Source organism: Drosophila albomicans, chromosome X (genome assembly GCF_009650485.2).
Source record: "Drosophila albomicans strain 15112-1751.03 chromosome X, ASM965048v2, whole genome shotgun sequence".
In the NCBI taxonomy this organism is placed as follows: Eukaryota; Metazoa; Arthropoda; class Insecta; order Diptera; family Drosophilidae; genus Drosophila; species Drosophila albomicans.
The window spans coordinates 5,599,349-5,612,774 of record NC_047627.2 but is presented as its reverse complement, the minus strand read 5'-3'; the positions used below and the strand labels follow the sequence as shown (position 1 = coordinate 5,612,774).

The 13,426-nt window shown below is 36.6% G+C and overlaps 1 protein-coding gene across 2 annotated transcripts in view; it reads left to right on the top strand.

The window, feature by feature from the left end:
• The window catches only part of LOC117571695 (uncharacterized), a 51,137-nt gene that overhangs the window by 16,244 nt on the left and 21,467 nt on the right, over positions 1 to 13,426 (top strand). For both annotated transcript variants that reach the window (XM_052008565.1, XM_034253992.2), the window contains one exon: positions 10,090 to 10,131. The gene's annotated coding sequence lies outside the window, so the exon portion shown is untranslated. The remainder of the gene's footprint in view (positions 1 to 10,089; positions 10,132 to 13,426) is intronic.

The window sequence follows — 13,426 nt, the reverse complement described above, 5'->3', positions numbered from 1 at the left end:
ATTTTTTGTGCATGTATTTGCATTTTTCATTTTATAGAAGAGAACTAGAATGGAGAAGGAGGGGGAGGGGGAGAGTGAGGATAGAGGAAAGAGGAGAGAAGCAGAATGTGGAGGACGTGATTGTTGTTGCTTTGCTTTGCTGTGCTTTGCTTTGGTTTAGTTTGTTTGTCAGACTCATTTGAATGCAGTCGCTATTTATGTTTTATGCTAAAGGCAGCTCCACACGGGACAGATAACACGCAACAACAGCAAACTGTAGGGGCATCGTGCAACGTGCAACGTGGAACGTGCAACGTGCTACGGCGACAACACACCAAATGGGCTCCGCTGCTGCTGTTGTGACCAGTTAAGGTAATGCTTGGGTTGGCCAGTTCACATCATCATCTGTGTGTGTGTGTGTGTGTGTGTGTGCGTTACCTTTGTTTGTTTCTTCTCTTCATCTCGCTGCCTCATCTGCCTTTTAAGGTGCGTTAACTACACACAAATGCAAATAGTTGTGAGGCACACACACACACCCTGACCCTGACAATGAACCCCTCGAGTGCCTGCCACACTCAGGCAGGCAGCTTATTGAGTGATTCGTTGATGCCATGTTCATAAATCACAAACCCAAAGGCAACTGTCCAACAGCTTGACAGAGAAAACAAACGAGCTGAAGGGCAGCACAGACACTTGTACTTTTCAAAACTCAACGAGACAGATATAGAGAGCGAGTGAGAGAGAGTGAGACACAAAGTGTTGCAAGTGTGAAAGCGAGCATTCAATAGAAACATCAGCGGAATCGAAGAGGGAAACAAGTTGATGTGCTTTATTAGATTTATAAGTGAAATGCAGAGAAGACACTTCAAGAAGTGATGATAGTACTAGATGCTCAATAATTGCATGTGTAATTTGAATTTAAACAGCAGCCACTTATTGTAAAGCAAAGCTAAGAATACGTTTAGAGAAAGAAAAAGACAGTTGGGAATAATATAATATATAAAAACATTTGGAAAATTACATGAAATAAATCAAATTTATTTTCTAGAATTTCAAACCAATTATTATTTCAAATTTGAAAAAGAAAAGAAAACAAATGAAGTTGTTAGATACAGTTTAATTGAAAAAATACATCTTAAATATGTTAAAGAACAAATGATGAATGTTCTCTGGTTGGTTGTTTATTTATTTAGTAAAAAGTTTACAAATAGTTTTAGAAAACAGAATGGAAATTTGAGTGTCTTCCGAATCTAGTTCAATATGACTTTATTGTATATCAGCATTAAATTCTTTAACCAAAACAAGACAGAATATATATCTTGTTATATAGAGATTTATTTAAGAAGATAATTTCCAAGTATTTATTCCTCACATTGCCACAATTGCAAATTGAAGAAAATACAAATAGATTGATGGAATAACTGTAGCAAATTCGCAATTAGAATTGCAATCAATTGTGGAAATAGTTGAGTAAATATCTGTCATAAATATGGCGCAGTCTTAATTCAATTGATGTGCAGCAGATTGCAATTATATATCTATATGTATAGCCTCGTATTTGTGGCAAGCAATCGTGGGCTGTGCAAACCAAAAGCCGTTAGAGAACAGAGGAAAAGTAATTTTAGAATTGAATTAAAGAAGAGAAATGAAGTTGAAGTGGAGGAACAAGCTGAAGAACAACTAACAACTAACAACCACAAGTTGCAAGTTGTTGGTTGCAAGTAGTTGATTGCAAGTTGATCATACGCAATGATATCCATTGATGTCGAGACAGAGAGAGAGAGAGGGACAGAGACAGAGAGAGAGAGACTGACACATCGTTATAAAGTGGACATTTCAAATGGCAATATGGCTGTGGAGACTGCGTCTCATTTGCATACTGAACTCAAACTGTGTGTGTGTGAGTGCAACAGTTGATGTGGCATGCAATGTGGCAGACATCAGCAAAAGCAGAAGTGAAGTGAAGTGAAGCATGGTGGCCAGCATTCGACTTGCCAGTTTGTTTTTTGTTTAACGAGATGACCGAACAACGATAGAAAAATGTCAATGTCAATGGGTGGCTTCGACTCTTGTGCCACAAGCAGAGTCAGAGTCAGTGTCAGGGGCAGGGGCAATGGGGTGGGGCAGCAACCAACAACCAGCAACTGGGCGACACAACATTGACATTTGCATCGTTAGCCAGAGGAGCTCTGTCGATGTCGATGTCGATGTTGCTGCTGTCGTTGTTGCTTCATTAGACAAAATAAAAACCCGGCTTTGGTTAATAAGGCAACTCTCAAGTCAATCAGCGAGAGCAGCCGAAACAAGCAACAACAATCAGTTGTTGGCCAAATGCCGTTGCTGTTGCTGTTGTTGCATCGGCATCTTGTGGCCGCCGCAAACCGGTCAAAATTAACCTACTTAGAAAAAAAAGCACCGCCAGTTGCTCTCGCCTTTCCCCCAAAACACCGAAAACCGAGAAAAAAAAAAACGAAAAACTGAAAACCCGAAAACCGAAAACGGAAAAGCCAAAAGCAAAACAAATCTTTTGTACGTGCCACAGATGCTGGCCGAAGATGTTGCAGCTACGCTCTTCTCCCCTCCTCGCCTCTTCTCTTCTTTCCGCACCCTAGAAAATTTTCAAATCATAATTATCATTATCATTTTTTTCCTCGCTTGGCCTCGCTTCGTTTCAACTTTAGCTTTGCTCACGCGACCAGCGCCAGCGATAACGATACTGCCCACTTGCCACGCCCCCTCCCCCCACCGTCTCGGGCGCATCTCAGCTGCAAATTATATACTAGTTGCCACAACAATAACAACAACAACAAAGTTCAACCCTATATGGCAAAGGCAACAACAAAACGCAACTCCTTTTTTGGGGAAAGCAAAGGCGTTACATTTGAAGTTAGAAGGGCAGCTTTCAGCTTTCGGCTTCTTATTACTTCGTCTCAAATAATCAGATCAGTTTACCCAACTCTAAAGAAATGTGAGAGGAAAGTTCTTAAGCAGAACTTGTGAAAAAAAAACGTAAAAGAAAGAATAACATATTTATTTCAAAGAAGACTACAAAGCTATAAAAAATGATACAAAGTAATCTTCAGAAATATTTGAATTCAACTTCAAATATACAAACATAACAGTTGAGAAAATATATCAGTTTAATATTTATAGAAATAAAAAATTCCAACAAAACTAATTTTAAGCATGAAATTATTAAATAAATAAATATGAAATATTAAATCAGTTTACAGAAGAGAATAATTGCAGAATACAAAAATCCAGCAGAAAGCTCCTCAGAAATATTTGAATTCAGCTTCAAATATTTATATTAGTTTATTTACAATACTTCGTTTATAATAAAAGAAAGAATTCATCTATATACCAAATAAAGACTGCGGTATATTTCAGTATTTTTTATATATATTTTAGTATATTTTGTATTCGTGAGTATATTTATAATGTACTACTATTTCAATATACCGAATTTAGAATTTTTAATATTTTAGTATTTTTGTGGTATATTTTAGTATATGTTGCATTCTTTAGTATATTTATATTTATATTTATCGATATACCATATTTATTTTTGAATATTTTAGTATTTTTGTGGTATATTTTTGGTATATTCTTAGAATATGATTTATGGGTCATCGATAATTCTCGATCTAACTTTCTTACTTGTTTTCTCTTTAAGAGATTATTATTTGCCAAGAAGAAACTTCTCACTCAAATTTTCTGCTGCTACTCACAAATTTCACTGCAAGCATTGTTCTAAGAAAGAAAGCTTTTTTGAATTTTTCTTCGGAAAAACTCTTAAACAAATTTAAAGAAATATTTGTGATCAACATAAAATTAAGCATCTTTATTTTCAACTGTTCTATCACCTTTGAGAAATTAGAAATTCTTATTGTAATCGTAAAAGCATAAAAGAATTAAAAAAAAAAGAAAATTGAAATATATGTAAATGTAGCAACATGATTGGAGAGAAAAATGTAAGAAAAAAGTTGACATGATTTGAGAGCAGTTTGTGGTGCATCTAGTTAAGATCGCAAACCGCAGCTTGGCATAAATCTCTAGGGAATTGCATTGAAGTGAGAAAGAGAGAAGAAGAAAGGGAGGAATGGGGGAAGCTTTGTAATGAGAGAGCTATCAAATAACCGATAGCAGTAAGAAGAGTATAAATACTCGAGTATATATCGGATTTCATAATGTGTGGGGATATCATGTCAAATGGGTGGCAATGTCTGCTGTCAGATTGAGGTTGACTCTGCTTTTTGCTGTGTGCAGCTTGCAACTGGAGTCTGATTGCGTTGCACGTTCTTTTGTGGCACATTTGTGAACTGTTAGATTTCCCTAGATGAAGTTTTCTTTCTACTCTGAGGTTAACCGCGCTGCGAAATTGAAAAAGCAAATAAATGAGAAAATAACACGTAATGAGAAAGAAAAAAGTAGAATAAGCAAATGGGAAAATAGAATAGAGTAAGGAAAGAAAACTTGCAACCGCAATCAGGTCTAACGTTAGTTTGCCAAGAGTGTGTCGATATCATCATCTGCAGCTGCGGCTGCGGCTGCGGCTTAATTGATTAGCCACAAAATGAGGCAGTAGCAAAGATGACAACAGCGTCAACACAAATTAGAATTTGCCCAAGCCAAAAAAAAATAAGAAAAGAAAAGAAGTCTGCCACGCCCTAGCAAAAAAGGTGCTGCTGGCTTGCAGTAGCCAAAACGATTCGTGCAACAGCATCGTGTTGCAAGTAAGGCAGCAAGCAAGAGCTGCAGAATCAAGTGATTACTGTCTGGCATCACGAGTAATGAAACGTGACTCAAATCGCAGTTAAACACCCCAACGACACACACACACTCACACACACACACAACCAACACTCTGCTCAAATCCCAAAACGAGACGAGCTAAAACACGAGGCAAACAGCAATTAGAACAGTCCAAAAACAACTGGCAACAAGACCAAAAACTCTTGTGTTCGTGCCCCAGGAGGCCACATTGACGAGACGGAGGCAGAGGCAGAGGCAAAGGCGGAGGAGTGAAGTCTCTCCGCTCCGATCTGCCGCATTGAGAGCTCGGCTACATCATCAATGTCGTTGCATGTCAGCCATTTGGATAATGGCGACCATTTGGTCCCCGGCTGCAACAGGATGTTTTTCTTCTACTTCGACTTCTACTTCGACTTCAGCTGCTTCTCGTTTTCTTTGCCTTGCTCTGCTTTTGTTTTGGGATGTGTAACAAGACACCAACTACAAGAGTCAACTCTCTGGTTGCCCAAAGGGCAGGTTAACAAGAGCAACTGTTGTTGGTTGCTGTTGTTGTTGTTCTGGCTGTTGTCTGCTGCCCCAGGAGGTTGCAACTTGCCTTCGGCTCTGTGGTATGCAAAGTTTAAAGTTTAGCGTCGAGCATCGAACATCGAACATCGAGAAGAAGTCGAGAGCTATCAATTGATTAGCCTAGACGTTGCGTATGCTGCTCAGCTATATTTCAAGATGCATTTCACAGATACATTGCAGACACACAACAAGATGCATTTTAGATGCGAGCTGCAAGAATTAGCAAACCACGTCTATGTTTTTATACGTAGATTTATGGTGCACACTATTAACATATAGCTACAGTATTTAAGATTCCAGCAAATGTTTGGCTGCGAAGTCAGAAGTCATTTAAGAAATACTTAAGCTGACCATCTGGTATATTTTGTACTTGATGGTATATATTTAATAGTACTATATCGAAATACCAAATATAGCCTTCGATATACTTTGGTATATTTTGTACTCTATGGTATATTTTAAATGCTTTACTATCTCGATATACTAATTATACCCTTCTGTATATTTGAGTCAGATCAAAATTGTAGAAGCTATTTAAGAAATACTCTGACTAACCAACTGATATATTTTGTAGTCTATGGTATATTTTGAATGCAATACTATATCGATCTACCAATTATAGCTTTCGGTATATATTAGCATTTTTGTGGTATATTGCTAATATAGTTTGTACTCAATGGTATATTTTGAATGATTTACTATATCAATATACCAAATATTGAAGTATATTTTGGTATATCGATATAGTACTATGTCGATATACCAAATGTAGCATTCGGTATATTTTAAAATTTTTTGTGTGTTTCATTTTGTAAACTATGGTATATTTAAAATGTAGTTCTATGAAGAATATACAAAATGTGGGTAATATAATATAGTTTAGTATTTTTGTAGTATATATTTATTATATTTGTAGAATATGTCTTTAGCAGCTTTGTAGCTTTCTTGCTAGTTTTCTCTCACTCAAGAGATAATTATTTGCCAAGAGGAAACTTCTCACACAAACATTCTGCTGTTGCTTAATTATCATTGCAAGAAATGTTCTGAGAAAGAAAGCTTCTGTTGAATTAGAATACTTAATTACAGATGCACTTGTTGCCCTCTTTTCTAAGCTCAGCCTGATTATAGCTTACCTTTGGCATTGCCTTTGTTTTTAATTGCCATTTTTTGCAGCCATAAATTAAAAATCATAATTTTAGGTTTTCGTGCTCATACTTTTTGTTGTTGGTGCGGCTGCAGTTGGCAGTTGGAAGTTGGCAGTTGGCATTTCACTTGATTTACATGCAAACAGAATCAGAACGCTATAAATGGTAATAAGCCCGCCCCGATTTCTCCATATCTCCATATCTCGATATTCCCATATATCCATATCCGTTGTCTTATTTTTTTGTTGCGGCCAGCTAAACACATTTGCATATGGCAAGCGAAAGCAACAAATATTTCTTGGGGTCGCCAAAAAGGTTCGGCCCGTTAGCAGCCCAGAAAACCATCAGCAGAAGAAGAAGCAAAAGAACAAATACAAATCTGCATAGAACGAGCCACGCCCCACAAAACAGGGGGCATGCAACGGCGTGGCACACACACACACACATACGTTTCGCTCTGTTTACAGATGCATGCAAAACTGACACTGCAACACCAAGCATGGACCGAAAGGCAGCCTAGACTTGGTCACTTTTTGTGCACTGAGAGAAACTCTTGCGATCAAGGAAATAATAATTTGATTTTTTAAATATGTCATCAGCAAATGCAAGATTTGAATTTAGATAATTGAGTGTGAGATACACGAAACCCAGTGCTGTAGTATTTTTAAAATATACCGAATTAATATACTGGAACAATATAGCCAAAGCTATATTTGATATATTAATAAACATACCAAATAATCAGCCAAAGCAGCTAAGACCATATTGCAGTAGTCTCTGAAATCTAGGTGTTTAAACGGACGGACAGACAGACAGACGGACATGGCTATATACATAGAAGAATATATATACTTTATGACTCCTTGTGTCTGCAGGGACAAAGCTTTAATAATAATCAAATTTAGACATTCGCTGTTGTCTGACAAAATCAAATAGTTCTCGCTCTCACTCAACACAAATTTGTCTCAGTGTATACCTAGAAGCAACTAGCCAAAGATATCATCACACTCGCACACCTAGCTTAGCTGGTGTTTAAAATATTTCACTTTTGGCCCTGGCCCTGCCGCCCAGTTGCAGTTGCAAGTTTGCCGATTGCCGCTTTTGTTGCATTGCCACAACAATGGCCACAGCTGAGGATGATTTCTTGGCCGCCGTCTCCGCATCGGATTCTTTGGCAAACGGCAAATGTAATTCATGGCATTAAAAAACACAAGACGGCAGAGGCAGCGGCAGAGGCAGAGGCCTCAAAATGGAAAATTGCCATGCATAACAATTTTTTCTATCTATGTTTCTACACTACATTTTTTTTCTTCTCTTTTCTTGTGTTTTTGTTTATTATAAAGAATAGAAGGCGTAGGTAAGGGGGAGCGAACAATTTATGCGAAGCGAACGCAATTCTGTACGAGATATCAGAAAAGGTTTCCATGAAACTTGGGGCTAACTTCTGCCTCTGCCACTGCCTCTGCCACCGCCTTCGCCACCGCACTCAATTCTTAAGCTCAGTCTCAGCCTCAGTGTTGGCGATAACAGAGATCGAGCGCTGCTGATTATGCGTTGAACATCGTTAGGTTTTCGGATTTACCTTCTTTTCTGTCCTGTTCTTTTCTCTCAGTCTTTTTTTTCACTGTGCTCTTTTGTTAGATATTTGTTAAGTTCAGTCGCCGTTAGATTAGCGCACCGCATTCAGAGCAGTGTTGGCAACTTTGCCGCAAGGCAACAACAAAACAAAAAAAAAAAAACAAAGCTATTTTTAACAAATTTCCGTTTACGTGCTCAGCAATTACCACAGCTGAAAAATAGTTCATAAATTTCGTCAATATCGTACGCTCTGATATCCAGCAGCGATAACTTTTGTATTTATGGTTTATTATGTGGCGGCATTTATTTACAATTATTGCTTTTTGTTCGGGCTCTAAAAACATTTATAATTTCTTATCCTTAGAATATCTTAGAATACAATCGTTGTTTCCAATCTAAACTGAAACCATTAGTTGAAAATACTCGTAGAACATTTGCAAATTATTTCACTTGTATTGTGTGAAATCGATCAATTTATACAACGTTAAAACGTTTGAACTTTTGAGATTTTACCATTCGTGAAACAAGATTATAATCTTGAATCCTGAATTTCAAGATTGGGCAACCAAACATTTTTGTAAAATTTTAATCTTGATTCCAATATAATTCTTCTTGATTAAATTGCGATATCTTATAATTCAAAATTATTATTATCGACGTTTTTTCTTTCTGTGCCAAAAAATTAGTTGAAAATATGCTCATATTATTTGCAACACTTACATTGAAATTTGTTTTATTTTTTTACAATTTTTGCATAGTTGCATCTAATATTTGTCTATCAACTTTAAGCTTTAGCTTAATCAGCAGTCGAATGTCATATGATTTATAATTACATATTTACAATTTTTGTAATTTGAATATAGTATGTATTTTTTAGAATGTTATTTAAAGTGATTTTTTGCCAACATTAAATTTTTGTCAGTTGAATGTAATTTTTGAATAGAATTCCAAATTATTTTTCATAGTTTGTTTAACTTCTCTGTTTGGCACTAAAAAAGCCAAGTGCGCATCACTAGGCAGCAATCGAAGTAAATTTTGTATCTATTGCTCTCTCTCAGTCTGTGCAATTAAGTGATCGCGGCAGCAGCTCATCAAAGCAACAGCTCGGCGTAGCTCAGAGCAGCTCCCAGGGCCAAGCAGATGAACCAATCAACGGATCACAGCAGCTGCAGCAATAGCTGCAACCACAGCAACAACAACAACAGCAACAGCAACATCAGTGTCAGCTTCTGGCCATGTGGCATTAGCATCAAGCAGCGGACTTCAAACTGAAGCTAATGTTGATGTTGATGTTGATGTTGATGCTGATGATATTGCTGCTGCTCTTGTTGCTGCTGTTGCTGTGGTTGCTGCTGTTGTTGTTGTTGCTGTTGGCTGACTGCCCAATTCAATTAACTTTCACTGGGATCGCAAGCTCGCTGCCATTATGATTCTGGGCAACAAGCCTCCAACTGGCGGCAACTAGAGCCAGTTGCCAGTTGCCATTTGCCTCTGTTGCCAGTTGCCATCGCTTATCTCAGCTCTCGAGTCTGCAGCACGTTTGAAGCGGGCCGCGTTCTCTGCTGTTGCTGCTGCTGCTTCTGCTCAGTAATATCGCCGTGGTACGTGTCGTGTGTCATTAAGTAACGGTAATTTACCACACAACACCGACGCGATGTGCGTCGCTTCATGGGATAACCTCAAGTACAACAAAAAAAAAGTCAAAACAAAAAAAAAAGTAGCATAATCGAGCGCCGATGGCTGCGATGCGATGCGGGTTTTTCGCCTCCATTTTCATGGCGCATGGCTTTGCATTGCGCCAATTTGCTGTTCTTGGCCATTTTATGAGCGTATTACAAAAAATAAACACAACTGAACAAAAAACGTATTGAGCCAAACAAAAGACTTAAGCGACAAACTCGCCAAGCCCAAGCCTGAATTTTACTTTGTGCTTGAGTTCTTTTTATTTATTATTTTTGCTATTTGTTGGTATTTTTGTATTTATAATTCTATTTATTATTATTTTGTTCAGCTCTCGAAACTTTTTTGATTAATCAAATATCATTTTTTTGGCTTTTACTTTCAGATATCACAACGAAAGCAAATCTTAAGCAGACTACAAATTAAGGTAAGTTTCTAAAAAGAGAAATATGTTTATGTACTTTTATGTTTACATGTCAGCCTGACTGGCCAGATACCCTGTAGTTATTTATATCTGCAACAATTTTGAGCTGTTTGAGATGAAATGTAAGCAACAGGGAAATAAAAGTAGAAATTTGAAAACGAAATGAAAACAGAAATATAAATTAGAAGTAGACATAGAGATAGATATAGAAATAGAAGTGAAAATATGAAATAGAAATATAATATAGAAGTAGAAATAGAAATTGAAATGGAAATAGATATATAAATAAGAATAGAAATATATACTATATATAAAAAGCAATGGAGATAGAAGTCGAAGTAGATATAGATGTAGAAATAAAACAATATAACTTAGTCAAATAATAAGAAGATTTATTAAATATAGTTATAAATGCTAAATTTCGACCCAAAAAACGACCACAATTTTATGCTAAGAATTCACTTCAGCTCAAGCAACTGAAATACCCTTTGCTTCGAAAAGTAAGCAAGAGACTGTTTGAAGATTGATTATGCTTTTGGCATTATTCATTTCATTTTCATTGAGCTGCTAAACAATTCATAAATTACGCTAAGCTGCAAAACGTTTCGAGCCATAAAGAGCGGGCTTGACTTTGCTTTTACGAGTCGCGTTTTGGCTATAAAAACAAAAACCAGAGAAGAGAAAAAAAGCTGAGAAAGCATGGGAAATCGTTATATAGTAAAGTAACAAATTCAACTATGCAAAACATTTAATGGAAGGCAGAGAGTGAGGAGGAGGAAGAAGAGAAGGGGGAGGAGGAGGTGTATTAACCATTAGTAGCGACACGATTGCTGTTGCTGTTAGCTGTTGCTGTTGCTGCTGTTGAAGTTGGTTCTACATATAACATAGAGAGGAGACTTCGCTTTCACCGAAATCATTTTATTTATTGAATTCTGTGCATGTCGAGCACGTTTGCACGAAACAACCAAAAAGACAGACGGACAGACAGACGGACTGCAACTTTGAGGCGATGCGACATTTGGAACATGTTGGAAAAAGTCGCGATTGTCAAAGGAGGCAGCAGCAACCAGCAACCAACAAAGTGCTAAATAAAACCGTAGACAGGAGCAGAGAAGCAGGAGAAGGAGGAAGAGAAGGAGGAGGAGGCGGGACATATGACAACGGCCCAGCACATGTTGGCATGCCAATGAATTTTTAGCCACGATGCCGTGGCAAATGTTTTGTGTGCTTCCCTCGCCTCGCCTCGCCTCCCGCTCTGCCAGCTGCCTGAGTGGCATGTGAATGAGACGCCATCGAAGTAAAATTGGTAAAGAGTTTGGCGTTTTTTTTTTTGTTTCTTCATGCCGTCGCTGTTGTTGCTGGACAGAAATTGTCTTAGGTCGTGCCAGCAACGAGGCGCATTATAAAAATCCACAACAGCAGCAACAACAAGAGCGACAACAGCAACATATTCGTATAAAAATGAAAATGAAAAGTTCTCAAGCATTTGGAAATGTCTGAAAACCTTTGACAGCGCACGTCGCGCTCTATTGACAGCTGGAGCGGAAAAGTGGAAAGCTAGAAAGCGAGGGAAATGAGTTTAAGGGAAGAGACACATATTTGTGCGACACATTTAGAACGAGTGCAACAAAAAGTGCAGCAAAATAAAACAAAAAAAAAAGAGAAATATTAATAAGAAGAAATAGAAAATAGATATAGAAATAGAAGTGAAAATATGAAATATAAAATAGAAGTTGAAATGGAAATGAAAATTAAATATATGTAAAAACTAGATAACAAAATAAAGAAAGAAATTATAAAATAGGAACAGAAATAGAAAAAGAAATATAGGTATAAATTGTAATATGAAATATGAGATATAAATAAAAAGTAGGAAAAAATAAATAAATACAAATATTAAGATACATGGAAATTGATAAACAAATTTTTTAGAAACAAAAATTCTATAATCAGTATCGAAATAAAAACTAAAATCTATATATATAAATAGGAATAAAAACTACAAATATAAAAGGAAATATTAAAAGAAAAAGAAAAAATTTTAAAATATAAATAAAAATAGAAATAGGAATGTAAAATATGAATAGTAAAGAAAATTAAAATAGAAACAAAAACTTCAAAAAATGAATAGAAAATAGAAAAATAAACAAAAGTAGAAAACATAAATAGAAAATATAAATATAACTAAAGAAATCGAAATACAAATAAAAATATAAATACAAATAGAAACAGAAACAGAAATAGAAATCAATAAAGACAAAAAATTAGAAAATTAAATAAAATGTACGCATAGACAAATTGAAAAGAAAACTAAACGCCGCAATGTCAAAGTGAAAATCAGAGCACAGCAAAGAGACCACACAGCAGCAAGGGGAGAGTGCGGGGTGCGAAGAAATTGAGGGGAAGATGGAGAGCAGAGCAAATCGTTAAGCTGGCCGAACAAATTGAATGACCGCAATTGGGTTGTAAAAATCAAGCGTAGCAATCACATTTCAAACTGTCGCTGCGAGGCTTCTAAAAGCAGTTTTTCTATCTCTCTTTCTGTCTCTCTCTCACTCTCCGATCGATTAATTTGCACAATTGCATTGCACAAAAGTATCGATAATTATGACCCAAGGACAAAAGCTGTTGTCGCTAACCAATTAAAAGACAGCAAAATAAATGCTTTTGTTACATTCAAAAAGTATTTTTGGAAAACTGACAAGTTTTCGATAAGTAAAAGGTATTCTTGGGTGTGATCGATAAATTTATCCAACAGCGTAAATAAGTTATAAGTTTTCAATTAGTGAAAGAATGCTTAAAAATTTGAGAAATAAAAAATATTTTATAAAAGTGATCGATCAATTTATTTAAAATAAATGTCGAAAGTGATTTAGATAGCAACGAAAATCACTTTTCAAATAGTTGATCAAACATTAATTACTTAAATTGCAAACAATTGCTCAAGCATTAATGACTGATCGATAACAACTGGAGTTATCGATAGGCGGCTGCACAGCACTGGCATGCATTTGATCATCGCCCCCACAGTTGACCGCAAAAACTCATTTAGTCGACAGGCAAAAAGAAAGAGCAGCTTGGGAGAGAAAGGTGGAGAGTGCAACGTGTTGCAAGTTGCATGTTGCATGTTGCTCGAAACTGGTTTGATTTGTCGGCCAAAACCAAAAAGAGCTGCAGCGTCGGCCAAATGGCGTCAAATGAGCCAGAGACCGACAAAATAAAAATCTCGCCAAGCGCGAGGTATCCCCAAAAAAAAAAACAAAACAAAAAATAAAAGAAAAAAAACGAACTCTCTCAG